Source organism: Sarcophilus harrisii, chromosome 4 (assembly GCF_902635505.1).
Source record: "Sarcophilus harrisii chromosome 4, mSarHar1.11, whole genome shotgun sequence".
Taxonomy (NCBI): Eukaryota; Metazoa; Chordata; class Mammalia; order Dasyuromorphia; family Dasyuridae; genus Sarcophilus; species Sarcophilus harrisii.
In genome coordinates, this window is record NC_045429.1 from 61794781 (window position 1) to 61807907 (window position 13127).

The 13127-nt window shown below is 36.7% G+C and overlaps 1 protein-coding gene across 2 annotated transcripts in view; it reads left to right on the top strand.

The window, feature by feature from the left end:
• The first annotated feature begins 200 nt into the window (after positions 1-200).
• The window catches only part of RABGAP1L (RAB GTPase activating protein 1 like), a 697071-nt gene continuing 684144 nt past the window's right edge, over positions 201-13127 (top strand). For both annotated transcript variants that reach the window (XM_031968366.1, XM_031968367.1), the window contains exon 1: positions 201-269. The gene's annotated coding sequence lies outside the window, so the exon portion shown is untranslated. The remainder of the gene's footprint in view (positions 270-13127) is intronic.

A 13127-nucleotide genomic window follows, 5' to 3' on the forward strand; every position in this document is an offset into this window, starting at 1 on the left:
GCCGGGGAGCGCGCACGCCGCCGCTCAGCGGGACCGGGACGCTCGCGCTCTGCTCTTCCCCCCTCCCTGCTGTCCCCCGCCCCGCTCCGCACCTCCTCCCTTCCTGCTCGCTCGGCCTCCCTCGCTCACTTCTCGCTCCCCCTCCCCCGGGCGGCGGCGGCGGCGGCGGCGGCGGCGGAGTCGGAGTGAGCGGGACGGGCCGGGCCGAGGGCAGGAGGGCGCCGCGCCGCGCGGCGGAGGACCAGGAGTTGGGATCGCCGCTGCCCCCGGTGAGTGGGGAGCGGGCGCGCGGGGGGGCGGGGGCTGCGGCTGCGGCGGCCCCCGGGGGCCGAGCCCGCCCGGGCGGGCGCGCGCCGGGGGGCACCCGCCGCTTCCCGGACGCCCCGCAGGCAGACTGGGGGGGGGGGGCGGGGGCGGGGGCCCCGCTTGGGGCTGTGCCGCCTGCCCGGGGCAGGGGCGCCGGGGATCGCTACCTGCCCGGGGACCCAGGTGTCCCCCCTGAAAAGTAGCTGATGGGGGAAGCTGGAACGCCTCCCCTCCCCCGCCCCGACGGTCCCGGGGCTCTCGATCCCCGGCTTCAAAGTTTGGGGCGTCGGGCGAGCACTTTGCACGGCGCCGCCCGGAGGGGGGTCTGCCCCCCCTTGGCCCGGGGCCCCGCACTCGTTCCTGCGGACTCGGGTTAGTTTCCCAGGTGTTGTCTGTCTCATTTGGACGGCACTGCTTTACAGATCCCTTCCCCTCCCCCCTTCCCTTGGGTCCCTGAAATTTGGGTGGGGGAAAAAGTAGTTCTCAGGATCCGAACCTTAATTCACACCGATTGCAGAACGGGTGGTGCGTGATGTAGGTGGGATGCCCAGTGCCTTGCAAAACTTGTCAGGAGCACTTGAGCTCGCCTTGACAGCCTCCGGCTTTTGAGGCGCTCATCCGAAGGCCTACAAAAATCCTTCTCGTTTAGGGGTTTTTGGTCCATTTAAGACCTGCTTGCAAGGTGGCTGAGTGGTGCACCAGGTTATTGTGTGTCATAGTTTGGAAAACTTCTGAACTTTTAAGTATCAGAATTTGGTCTCCATCATCCCGTACTGGCATGGTGCTTCCTTGCAGTCAGATTGAAAATGGATTTTGCTTCTGGAAAATATTGGAACCCAGATCGCTCGATCTTGGAATATTGGCTTATTTATGACTCAGTGTTTCAATGAAGTTATGCATGAAACTCACTGACAGTGAGATGACAAAAAGCAAAGTCTGAAGTTGAATTTAATAGTATTATGGATCACTGGTATCATTAAATTATATTAAGTCCCTACCTGCCTGTGGTATTGGGCAGGGCTTTTGCAAGTAATGCCACTCCAGGCATTTTGTTGCTCTAAGTAACGAATATTGTGTTATTACATGGGATATTATTAATAAATAATCAAAGAATAATTAGTTGCTATATAGGGTTATTTGAATGTGAAAATGGACAAGGTGTCCACAGTTCATGGTATTATGTTTTAAATAAGGTGTAGAGGCATTTAGGCTGGTTTGTTGTTTCTTCTCTTTGAACCGGGTTCTTTTGCTTTTCTTGTTATACCCACTGATATAACACAGTGCCTGGCATATAGTAGGTACTTAATAAATGTTTTTTGATTGACATACAAATTTTCGAGCTAGTTAGTTGTCACAGAGCATGAACTCTTGAAGCCTAGTCATCTTAAATTCAATATGTCCAAAAGAGAGGGCAATAGCATCTTCCCAGCCCTTCAGATTCATCCCCTGGGAGGCATGCTCACTAGGGCTCACTACTCCATCTCTCCCCTTCCCCCTCCTTATCCAAGCTATTGTCAAGGCCTGTCAATTTTACCTTTGCAAAATCTCACATAGCCCCCCTCTTCCTCTGACAGTACTGCCACTCTAGTGCAAACCCTTATCGCCCTCGTCCCTTGATTACTGCAATACCCTGCTGGTGGGTCTGCCTGCCTCAAGTCTCTTCTCAATTCAATCTATTCTCCATTAAGCTTACTGAAGTGATTTTGCTAAAACATAGGTCTGAATCATTTCACCTCCCTACTCAATAAACACCTTATTGCCTTTCGGAGCAAATAAAAATGCTGTTTGTTATTCAAAGCCCTTCATAACCTAGCTCTTTCCTGTCTTTGCAGTCTTCTTTCACTTTATTCCCTTCCATATAATCTTTGATTCATTACTCTGACTTCCTTGCTGTTTCACCTACTCCACTGTCCATCTCTACACTCCAGGCATTTTTCTCTGTTCATCCTGCATCCTTGTGATGCTCTCCTTCCTCATTGCCACCTACTGATTTCCCTGACTTTCTTTAAGTTCCAACTAAAATCCCACCTTTTATAGGAAACCTTAATTATTTCTTCTTTGTCCTATAGGGATCTTGTTTTGTCCATATTAATTTGCATTCATAGTCATTAGATTGAAAACTCCTTGAAGGCAGGGACTGTCTCTTTTGTGTCTTTTTGTATTCTTTATACTTAGTAATGTGCCTGGCACTTCATAGGTACTTTATAACTTTATTGAATAGGATTGAGAGTATATATTAAGTAAGGGTGTCTGCTAAGTTTTGGAGTACATGGGTACACTGGGGACTTGTTTAAGTACTTTGAATATCATGGATTGTTTTCATTAGTAAGCTGTTATTTAATTTACATATTGGTCCCATTGAGATATTACTAACAGTCCAGTGTCTAATGACCTCTCCAGTAGTTATATAGCACATTTTGAACCTTAATTTTAGAGTTTTCTTTTCATTAGGCAATCTTTTAGGAGTCAGAATTTCTTTATGTTAAGTCAACTGAGAAAGTCAGCTCAGTATTAACTCAATTGAATTTTGAAATGGGTGGTTTTTTAAGATCCCCAGCTGAAAAAAATCTCATCAGTTGTTTTAGCCAAAGCAGGAAATTCACATTACTCAATTACTTCACATTCAAGCCACCCTTGGAGCTATTATGTGACATTTGAACTGAAAAGACAAAATGAGAAGGTAAAGATTTTTCCCCCCATTGGAATATTTAAAAACAAGCTAACTTCTGATACAAGTAGTTAAAGCTTTACTAATTTTAGGTCTTTGAGATTAAAGCCTTGAGGCTTTAATGTGCAGTGACCATTGAGTAGTAATTTAGTTCCATTATTTTGAGAATATAATCCTGGAGAGTGCCATCTGTTTGTGACTTAAATGGCTGTGAAAGGAGATGACTGTCCTCAAGTTGCTCTGTTTAAGACTTGGGTCAATGATTGCAGGGAAATGGAAGTAAAGAAAATGCAGTCTGTGAGATTCAGGAGGTTGGGTGCACAAGTTACCATGTGCTCCTTACTGTACAACTTTTACATTATGTATAGGGTGGCCTAAGGGTCTAGTGGCAGCTTAAAACTGTTTCAACTACTGACACTCAAAGACAACTCGGGGATTTCTTTTGGAGTTGTAATCTATTTGCCACAAGACATGATAGAAGTGGAAATATATGAACTTATTTTGAGCTGTGATAAAAGACTCCGTTTTGAAGTGGCTTTTAATTTCAGAAACTTGATAGAGAAATGCTGTCTGTTTTCTCTGACATTGTTTCAAAGTGGAATGGTATGCAAAAGACAGCATTGAATGGAGTTTGTTTCACTGTGATGACAATATTTGAAACTGACTTTAAGTTCTTGACCGGCAGTGGATACAAAAAAAGCACACTTTACAGAATTAAGAAGAATTGACGTTTGTTTATAGTTTCTCACTTCCCATATCATTCTCTAGGATGGGGTGTTTTATTTAAACAAGTTCAGTAATAATCCAGTAGACATTTTTAGGTGTCTACTGTGCAAGCCTCAGTGTTCAAAATGTTTCAGAGATGAAAAAAAAACAAAAACGATCAAGATTTTACAGCCATATGTAGTGAGGAAGAGAGCATGTATACAAAATAACTGTCATATACCAACATAATTAAATGCATAGGGAAAGAGGTAGTAAATAGTATGATAGGTTCTAGTGACAAAGGATCTCTTTTAATTGGTGGAATCGGGGAAGGGGAACAAGCGTTTATTTATTATCTATTGTGTGCCTGACACTGTGCATAAAAGATTTGGTATCTGAGTTGGACTTTGAAAGGAGAGATTTTGGCAAGCCAAGATTTGGGGCAGAGGAGTGTCCCTGATGATATATATCATAAGTAAATTAAGGTAAGAGAAAGCAAGATGGAAATAGGTTGTAGCTCAATTTGATTGGAAAACAGAATTCCACTAAAGGAAGTAAATAGTATGCAATGCTGGGAGAAGCTAGATTGTGGAAGGCCTTGAATGTCATAACTAGGATCATAGAACTAGCCAGACCTGGAAAGGATCTTAGAGGTTATCAGGATAGTAGGTGTCAAACTTATGGCCTACAACACTTCCAACATTCTAGAGTGCAGAGAGCAGTTTAAAATATAATTGGACAATATTTGACAAAATAAATAAGACATAGACAATATTATATTTTAAAACTCATTATGCTGCCTTCAGTGATCCCTATGTAGTGAACCCTTCTCTATTTGAGTTTGATATTGCTGAATTAGGCCAGTCCCCTCATTGTACAGCTGAGGAAACTTATAATGGTAAAGTGATTCTCCCCATGTCCCATAAGTAATAAATAACTGAGTCAGAAGTTGTGTGATTAAATCTGAGGATTAAAAAGTTTAGTTTGACAGCAGTATTAAGGATGGAGAGAGGGGGAGCAATTAGGTGGCTATTAGAATTGCCCAGATAATAATGGAAAAAGAAATCAAGGCAAGACTTGTGTTATTCTGTAGAGAAACTTATGGAATTTGGCATTTGATGGGATGTTGGACGTGAGAAGAGGCTCAAATATGACTCTGAAGTTTTGAAGAATGATGTTGCCTTCCTTAGAAGCAGAGAATTTAAGATCAAGGGCAGATTTTGAATTGTTTTTCTATAGCTGACTGTAATTTTGGGGGAAATTTTGGAATAAATATTTGGGACTTTCCTATAATATTCTTTCTTTTTGTTTTTTAACCTGTTGCATTTAGTATAATTTTATATTTATTACATTTAAAATCTTTTTTTTGAAATAAAATTTTACTGAAATTTTAAATTATTCTGTTGGTTTTTGAGAAATCTTTTCATTCTCATTTTCCTTTTATCCCTTTATTTTTCATAGATTTTTTCCAATTACATATAAGATAATTTTCAGCATTCATTTTTACAAGATTTTGAGTTCCAAATTTCTCTCCCTCTCTCCCTTCCTTCCCTTCCTCCAAAAATGGTAGGCAGTTTGATATAGGTTATGCATGTCTAAGTATGTAAAACACCTTTATTCCTTTATTAAAGATAAATATTCCCTTTATTTTTAGAGAAAGATAAAATGGAAGAAGAAAAAAAATCAAAACCAACCAACACATTAAAAAAAAAAAATCTAATAGTATGTGTAGTCTTCCACATCTAGCAATCTCCCATCTCTGCAAAGGGATAAGATGATGTTTTCTCATGTTTATTTTGGAGCTACACTTGCTGTGTAATTTTGTATATTCCTTTTTGATTGCTTTGTGGTTATTGTTTTGATTACATTGTTGTAATGATTGTGTAAATTGTTTTCCTCACTGCTTATTTCACTTTGTATCAGTCCATATAAAGCTTTCCACACCTTTCTATACATATCATATGTCATTTTAATATTTTTATATCATATATATTTCATAACTCATCATGATTTTATTTAGCCATTTCCCAGTTGATGGGCATCTACTTTATTGCAAGTCTTTGCTAGCATAAAAAGTGCTAATATAAATATTTAGATGTATTCATAGACTTTTTATTACTGACTTCATAGCAATATAGGCCTAGCAGAGAAATCTTTTGAGTAAAAAGGCATTGATATTTTAGTTGTTTTATTTGCATAATTCCAAATTGTTTTCCAAAATAGTTCTACTGATTCACAGTTTCATCAACAACTCATTTGTATGCCTATTTTCCCACAACTCCCCCAACATTGACTATTCCAGACTTTTTTGTAATCTTTTTCAGTTTGTAGGATGAAATCTCATAGTTGGCTTTTCCTTTCTTTTATTAAGGATTTCAAGCATTCTTTCATAACAGTATTAATGGTTTGCAATTCTTCTTTTGAATTGCTGTTTCTATCCTTTGACAAAATGTCTTCTAGGGACTGGATTTTGGTCTTATATATTTTTGTTGTCTAATTTATCTTGGATGGTAAACTTGTAGGAGGATATAATATCTATGCACATTTTTAGTTGATTAGGAGTGAGATCTTGAGGCCTCATCTTTTTTGTTTAAAAAAAATTATTTAGAAAAGCAACACAATTTTTAAGAAAAAAAAATCATGAAGAATATATTCACAGGTATGATAAGGCACAGAATCATAAACACTTCCAAGAATTCCCATTCCCTCTTTTAAAAAAATCCAGTTACACGTACGATAAAAAAAATAGGAAACTAAAGAGTTAAAAACCCTCAGAACAAAAGCCAAACTTGCTTAGATTGGACAAATCTAGTCATTTTTTTGATATGTTGTATTATCTTTTTTTTAAATTGAAGCTTTTTATTTTCAAAACATATGCAAGGATAATTTTTCACCATTGACCCTTGCAAAACCTTGTGTTCCAATTTCTCCCCTTCCCCCCATCCCCTCTTCTAGATGGCAAATAATTGGATTATCTTTTCTTTACCTATTCCTTTCAAATTCTGTAAATGGGAATGACTACTGTTCATGCTGCACATACAAAAAAAAAAAAAAATTGAACTCTAGAGAGATCTCAGTAATTAGGATTCTGGATAGAAATTGGCAAAAATGAAGAATTTGGGGAATTGCTAAGAAAGGAGAAGAAGCTTTGGTTCCATCTAGAGTATTTTCATCCAGAGTGACTCTGACAGGCCAGATTTACTGGCATGATTTGCTGGAATTGTTTCATTAGTTGATTTTTTGTAGATGTTGTCAGGTATAGGATACAATGGGAGAGGATGGCTGTATCTGAGGCCAAGAGCCTAGACTGCTTTTTATATTTAATAATCTTTTCATGTTGCTTCAGTAGCCATCTGGAGGAGCATTTGCAGCAATAGGGAAGCTTTATTTATACTGTGTTACTGATAGCATGTATGACCCTCAGTCACAATGTAAGTAAATGCTTATGGGTGGAATTATTTGTGCATCAGGGTCAGAACCTTGAATTTAGTAGTTTTTTTTTTTTTAAAGGGGAATTTTCTTTGCCAGATTTGTGTCCCAGAATGGTCTCTATGATTACAAAAAACAAAAACCAGTCCAAGCCTTTCCTTTAAATTCTTCTGCAAACTTCTCCCTATCTTTCCAAACTCATTTCCTCTTACTCTCAATCAAATACAGTTCCATCCCAATTGGCCTGCTAGCTAAATGTAGCTGGAACACCAAATTTCATTTCCCATCTCCATGCCTTTGTGCAATGTTTCCCAAGCAGTAAATCTCTGGCTTCTTTCATGATCCAAGCTCAGGTAGGCTACTGTTGCCACACTTCCCATCTCCTGGCCCCCCAATGAAGCCCTTTCTCATTCTTCCTAGTTGCTATTGTTCTTTCACTAGTCAAGTCAATAAACTACATTTCTTTCCAGGAATACAGTGGATTGACATATTTTAGGATGTAGGATAGAGACCTGATTTATTAACTCAGTCCTTTCAAAGGAGACATAGACTAGTAGGGAATGCTAGTTTTAGACTACTATGTACTGATATTTAAGTGAGTTTCTTTTTTCTTTATTGACCAGATTTGAGATGGGAGGAAACAGTTGTTATAAGTACTTTTGATTTGATGGATTCTCTTCTTTACCACAGCTGGCTTTTGACCCTGGAAGATGATGCTGGCCCATTAGTTGTTGTTGAGTCCTTCAGTCATGTCCTACTCTTCCTCACCCCAGGGACCAGAGTAAGCCAAGGTCTTCAGTCTTTCACTTTCTCTCAAAGTCTGTCCAAGTTCATACTGATTGTTTTCATACTGACCCATTAAGAAGCAGTCAATTAGGGATCTTTCCTGGATTTGTTCTTACAGATGAGTACTGGATGCTATGCAGTGTATGCACTTATCTCTGGGAGTTTATCTGTCTGCCATCTATCTTTATACAGCTAGATGGTGAATAGTGACTAGAGTATTGGCCTGGAATCAGGAAGATCTGAATTAAATCTGACCTTATATACTTATCTGTATAACCCTGGGCAGACCACTTTATCTCCCTCAATTTCTTCATCTGTAAAATTGAGATAATAATAGATATTTGTAAAGTGCTTTATAGACTTTAAAACACTATATAAATTCTAATTTTATTACATATATGTATATGTTGTATATCTAAATAGAATTTAGGCTGCTTGAGTGCAGGAATTATCTTATTTTTGTATTTTGTGTGGCATCATCTAGTAATTGCTTATTAAATGTTTGTTAGAATTGAAGAGATTATAGAATTTTTGTTCTTGTTTTGCCATGCTGAATAGACAATACCAACATTGCTATAACCCTTTCAAAACAGTACCAAATGAGGCTTTTAAAGTATAATTTCCAAATGAATTTTAATGACTTGTGGTCATTTTGGTTATGTCATTTCACATGAGGCTTTCTTTGAAACAAAACCAGTATTAACTTTATCAAGTCTGTGCTCCTTTTAGATTGATGAGAAAATATTTGTGGAAAGTGTGAATCAGTACAAAGATAAATGTATATTGTATCTTGATGATTGATGATCATGTTTAATGACTGTGATCTATTGACTACACAGTACTGTGTCTTCTTAGAAAGCTTGAGCAGTTTTGTATGTGCTATCTGCAAAAGATAACACACCTAATGGTTATATGTTTTCCACTTGTTTCAGAAATGTAACACTATGTGATTGTGGTGTAGTGGAAAAAAACATTGGATTTGAAGTCAAAAGATGTGAATTAATATCCATGCTTTGCCATGTATTAGCTGTGTGACTCATGGGCAAGTCCTTTCTCTTTTTAGCTCAGTTTCCTCATCTGTAAAATTGGGATGACAGCATTTTTAGTACTTATCTCAGAGGATTATTTGAAAAAAATACTTATTTAATTGGAAAGGATTATGTAACAGTGAGGTTTGTTATTAATAGAATATAATGTCCTCATGATGGCAAGATGGATTTCTGGGCTAGGTTTATTTCATGGAAAATCCTAATCAAATTATTTCTGTGGCATAAAATGCTGTTGGTATTCTATCACATGACTCATTCCTTTTCTTTATAAAAAATGTTTTATTTATCATGAGATAGTCTACTTAGTTAAAGACTATTATGTGAAATTCTTAGTGACCAAAAGAACATATGGTAATAGGTTTTAGATATCTGTGAAAGATGGTTATTGCTTCAGAATGACTAGACACTATTAGAGCAGTCAATGAGTTATCCACAAATCCTATTAATGGCTTATTTAAATATTTTTGGGACAGAGATAGTGACTCTATAGGTATTGAACTAATAGTGCCTCATAACTTTTTTCATCTGGAATACAAAGAAAGTATTTAAAAAAAAACCTTAGGACATATAGAAAGTAATTCAAGGAATTCAGTGTTAGGATTTTTTTTTTTTCCCAGTTTTAAATGGATAACTAAAAAGTGGGGTTTCCCATAGATTTCCTCATTCCTTTGATTATTGTTACTTACAATAAGTGTAAGTAACATTTATTTTTTGATGAACTTAACAAAAACTAAATAAAATAAGCACATATATATGCATTGAAGAAAAGAGCATAAAAGGTTTATGTATGAAATTGCAAATCTCTATTGTGTGAATGATGCTTTTCTTTTTAAGCACTTAATAAATTTAACATGTAATTCTCAAAGCTGTCCTGCTTGTCTTTGATTCCTTCTGGCTTTCCTTCTGTTCTTTTCTCGTATTTTTCTTTTTTTCTATATTTTAGAATGAACATATATTTTTCATACTAAATCTTGAGTCCAACAAATTTCTGTCAGAAGGAGGGAGAACTTGGATTATTATGAGTACTATAAAACTGTGCTTGACCATTCTATTAATCGCAGTTCTTAAGTCTTTCATTGTTGTTGTTATAATATTTTATTATTATAAGAATGTTTCTTCTGGTTTACTTACTTGATTTTGCAGTGATTCATATAAATCTTTCCAAGTTTCACTGAGTTAGACCCACTCATTTGTGGTATTTTGTGGCATTTTACATTCATTTACCATAATTTTGTTCAGTCATTCCCCAGCTTTTGGGCACTTTCTTACTTTCCAGTTCTTTGTTACTACAAAAATAACTTTTACAAATAATTTTATATTCATGGGGCTGTTTTTATCTCATTAGGCAGCCTTGTAGTGGCATCACTAAATCAAATATAATTCCAAATTGCTTTCCAGCCAATTTACAGCTCCATTAATAGTATATTAATGTGCATATATATTTTTAGCCTCTCTCATATTATTTTCCCTTGTCATTTTTGCCAGTGTAATGTATGTGAGGTAGAATCTGAGTTGTTTTAATCTGAATTTCTGTAATTATTTATAATTTGTATGATTGTTGATAGCTTGGATTTCTTCATTTGAGAACTACCAGTTTGTATCTTATTTATTTATTTTTTTTGCTGAGGCAATTGGGGTTAAGTGACTTGCATAGAAGTCATACTGGTAGGAAGTGTTAAGTATCTGAAATCAGATTTGAACTTGGGTGGTCCTGACTTCAGGGCTGGTATTTTATCCAGCTCTGTGCCGTCTAGCTGCCTCTCATATCTTTTAACTATTAATGAATCAGGGAATGGATCTTATAAATTTAAATCAGATCCTTTTATCAGAGAAACTTACTGTAAAGAATGTTTCAAGTTTCTGATTTCCTTTCTAATTTTAATTGAATTGGTTTTGTTTGTGCAAATAACTTAATTTTGTTAAGTAAAAAATTGTTCATTTTTTCTTCTGAGATCCTCTTAATTCTTTGCTTTTGATTATACACTGTTCCCCTTTCCTTAGTTATGAAAGGTAATTTCTTCTTTGCTCCTCTACTTTGTATATAAAGTGACTTTTTTTTTTTTTTAAATCTCTAAATTGTGTCTCTATTCAGAGCTTATTGAGGCTTATTTGGAGTTTGTTAGGTGTTAGTCTAAACTTGACTTTTGTCATACTTTCTGTTTTCCTTGTAATTTTTGAGGAATATTTCCCTTACCTCAATAACTAGGATCTTTAGGTTTAATAGACACCAAGCTATAGGGTCTGGGTAATTTTCATTCATGATTCATGAAATATAGCCAGGTTCTTTTTTGGATTATAGTTTTTATTTAGCTCAATGATTCTTATATTCTCCCTCCCTTCCTCGCTCTTTCCCTCTCTTTTCTAAATTATTTGTTTTGGATATAAGATACTTTATGTTTGCTTATATTTTTATATTTTTTTGTAGTCTCATTAGCTTCTTTTTAGTCCATTCTGATTTTCAGGGAGTCTGTTCATTTTACAAATGACTTTAACACCTCTTAATTTTCCTTCTAAGTTTTTCTCTAAAAGAAAAAAGCTTTCATTTTTTTTTCAGTTCTTTCTCCTTAAAGATTTTATTTCATTTCTAATTTTTAAAATGAAATTCTGTTTTAAAAATTTTATCATAGGAATTCTGGTTGACTGTGGTCAGCTGTTTTTCTTTGAGACTTTGCTTGTGGATTTTGTGGTTTTTGTTTAGTCATCTTTCTAGTCTTGCAGAATTGGAATTTTGTGTTAGAGTCAAGCTCAGTGTACAAATAGGGGGAATATCTAGGTCTTTTATGGGTTTACTTTGAAGTTCTGCTATTCTGTTTCTGATTTCTTTGAGTATTGATTATTGTGTTCTTTGAGTATTACGTTCTTCAACAATCTTAGAGTGGTTCAGACTAGGAAGCTACAAACATGCAGTATTTTCTAATCAGTCTGACCTCAGGTTCATTCTGATTGCTGCCTTCCTATTCTTGAGTTTGATGGTTTCTGAACTTGATTTGATCTGGGGGACACAACTTCTAGCTTGCCCCTGTTTAGAGTGTTTGGGTTACAACTACTGATTCAAGTCTCTGTCAGTTTCTTGGAAACTCTTTAGGCTCAGAGTGACAACTGCAAGCCTCTTGCCAGGGTTTTTCTGCTATATTCTAGACCCAGTCTGTGGTCTGAACTGGAGATTCTGCTTCATAATCAGAACAGTAGAACTGTAGGCTTGTCCTTGGTCTGAATTCCTTGCCTTGGGACATAGCCTCAGCTTTAGTTCAGTGGGAACAAGACTTGTGTGCATATATTTATATGTATGTGTGTGTTAATATAATTGTTTTAGTAATATTAATATTATAACTAGGTGTTAATGTAATTACTTTAATAATACAAGAATAAAAAAAATTCTATTTTTCAGATGGAAAGGATGCAAAAGATCATATGAGGAATGAGAAATACTACTAGAAAAACTTGATTCTCCAATCTTTGATTGCAGTTATCATTTGATTGCAAAAAATCATGTTATACATTTAATATATACCAGGTGCTATTAGCTTTGTGACCCTGAGCAAGTCACTTAACTTTGTTTCCTCCAGTTTCCTCATCTGTAAAATGAACTGGAAAAGGAAATAGCAAAACCACCTTAGTATCTTTGCCAAGAAAACCCCAAATTGGGTCATGAGGAGTTGGACATGTTGAAACGACTGAATAACAAAGCACTGTGCTAAGTACTGGGGATTCAAAGAAAGGCAAAAACTTGTTATTGGATTTGGAGATCTGAGTTTTTAAATCTCCTTTGTAGAGATTTGGTCATATTTAGGGGACCAATTTAGTAGTGGGAAAGTGTATAAGAACCAGTGTTAGAAAATTAAAATACATTATGCCTCTTGCCCCATACCTCATAAAATAGAGCTAAATAAATTACCAGTTAGGCTTTATTTCTTTGTCTCCTCAATAATAACTCAGATTTCTGTGATGCTTTAAGGTTTACAAAGTAGTTTCCTTACTTCAATATGGCAGGGGGTACATCATTTCCTTGTTTTATAGATGAGGTGCTCAGAGAGGTCAGTCCATGACCATAGTCACATAGTAAGTGATCTGGTTCTGCCACATCCTGTGTCCTTTCTGCTATTTCACATCTTTTTTAATTACTTGACTAATATACATGTTGTATTATATATAGCACCTATATTCTGCTTGTCTTTAAATATACA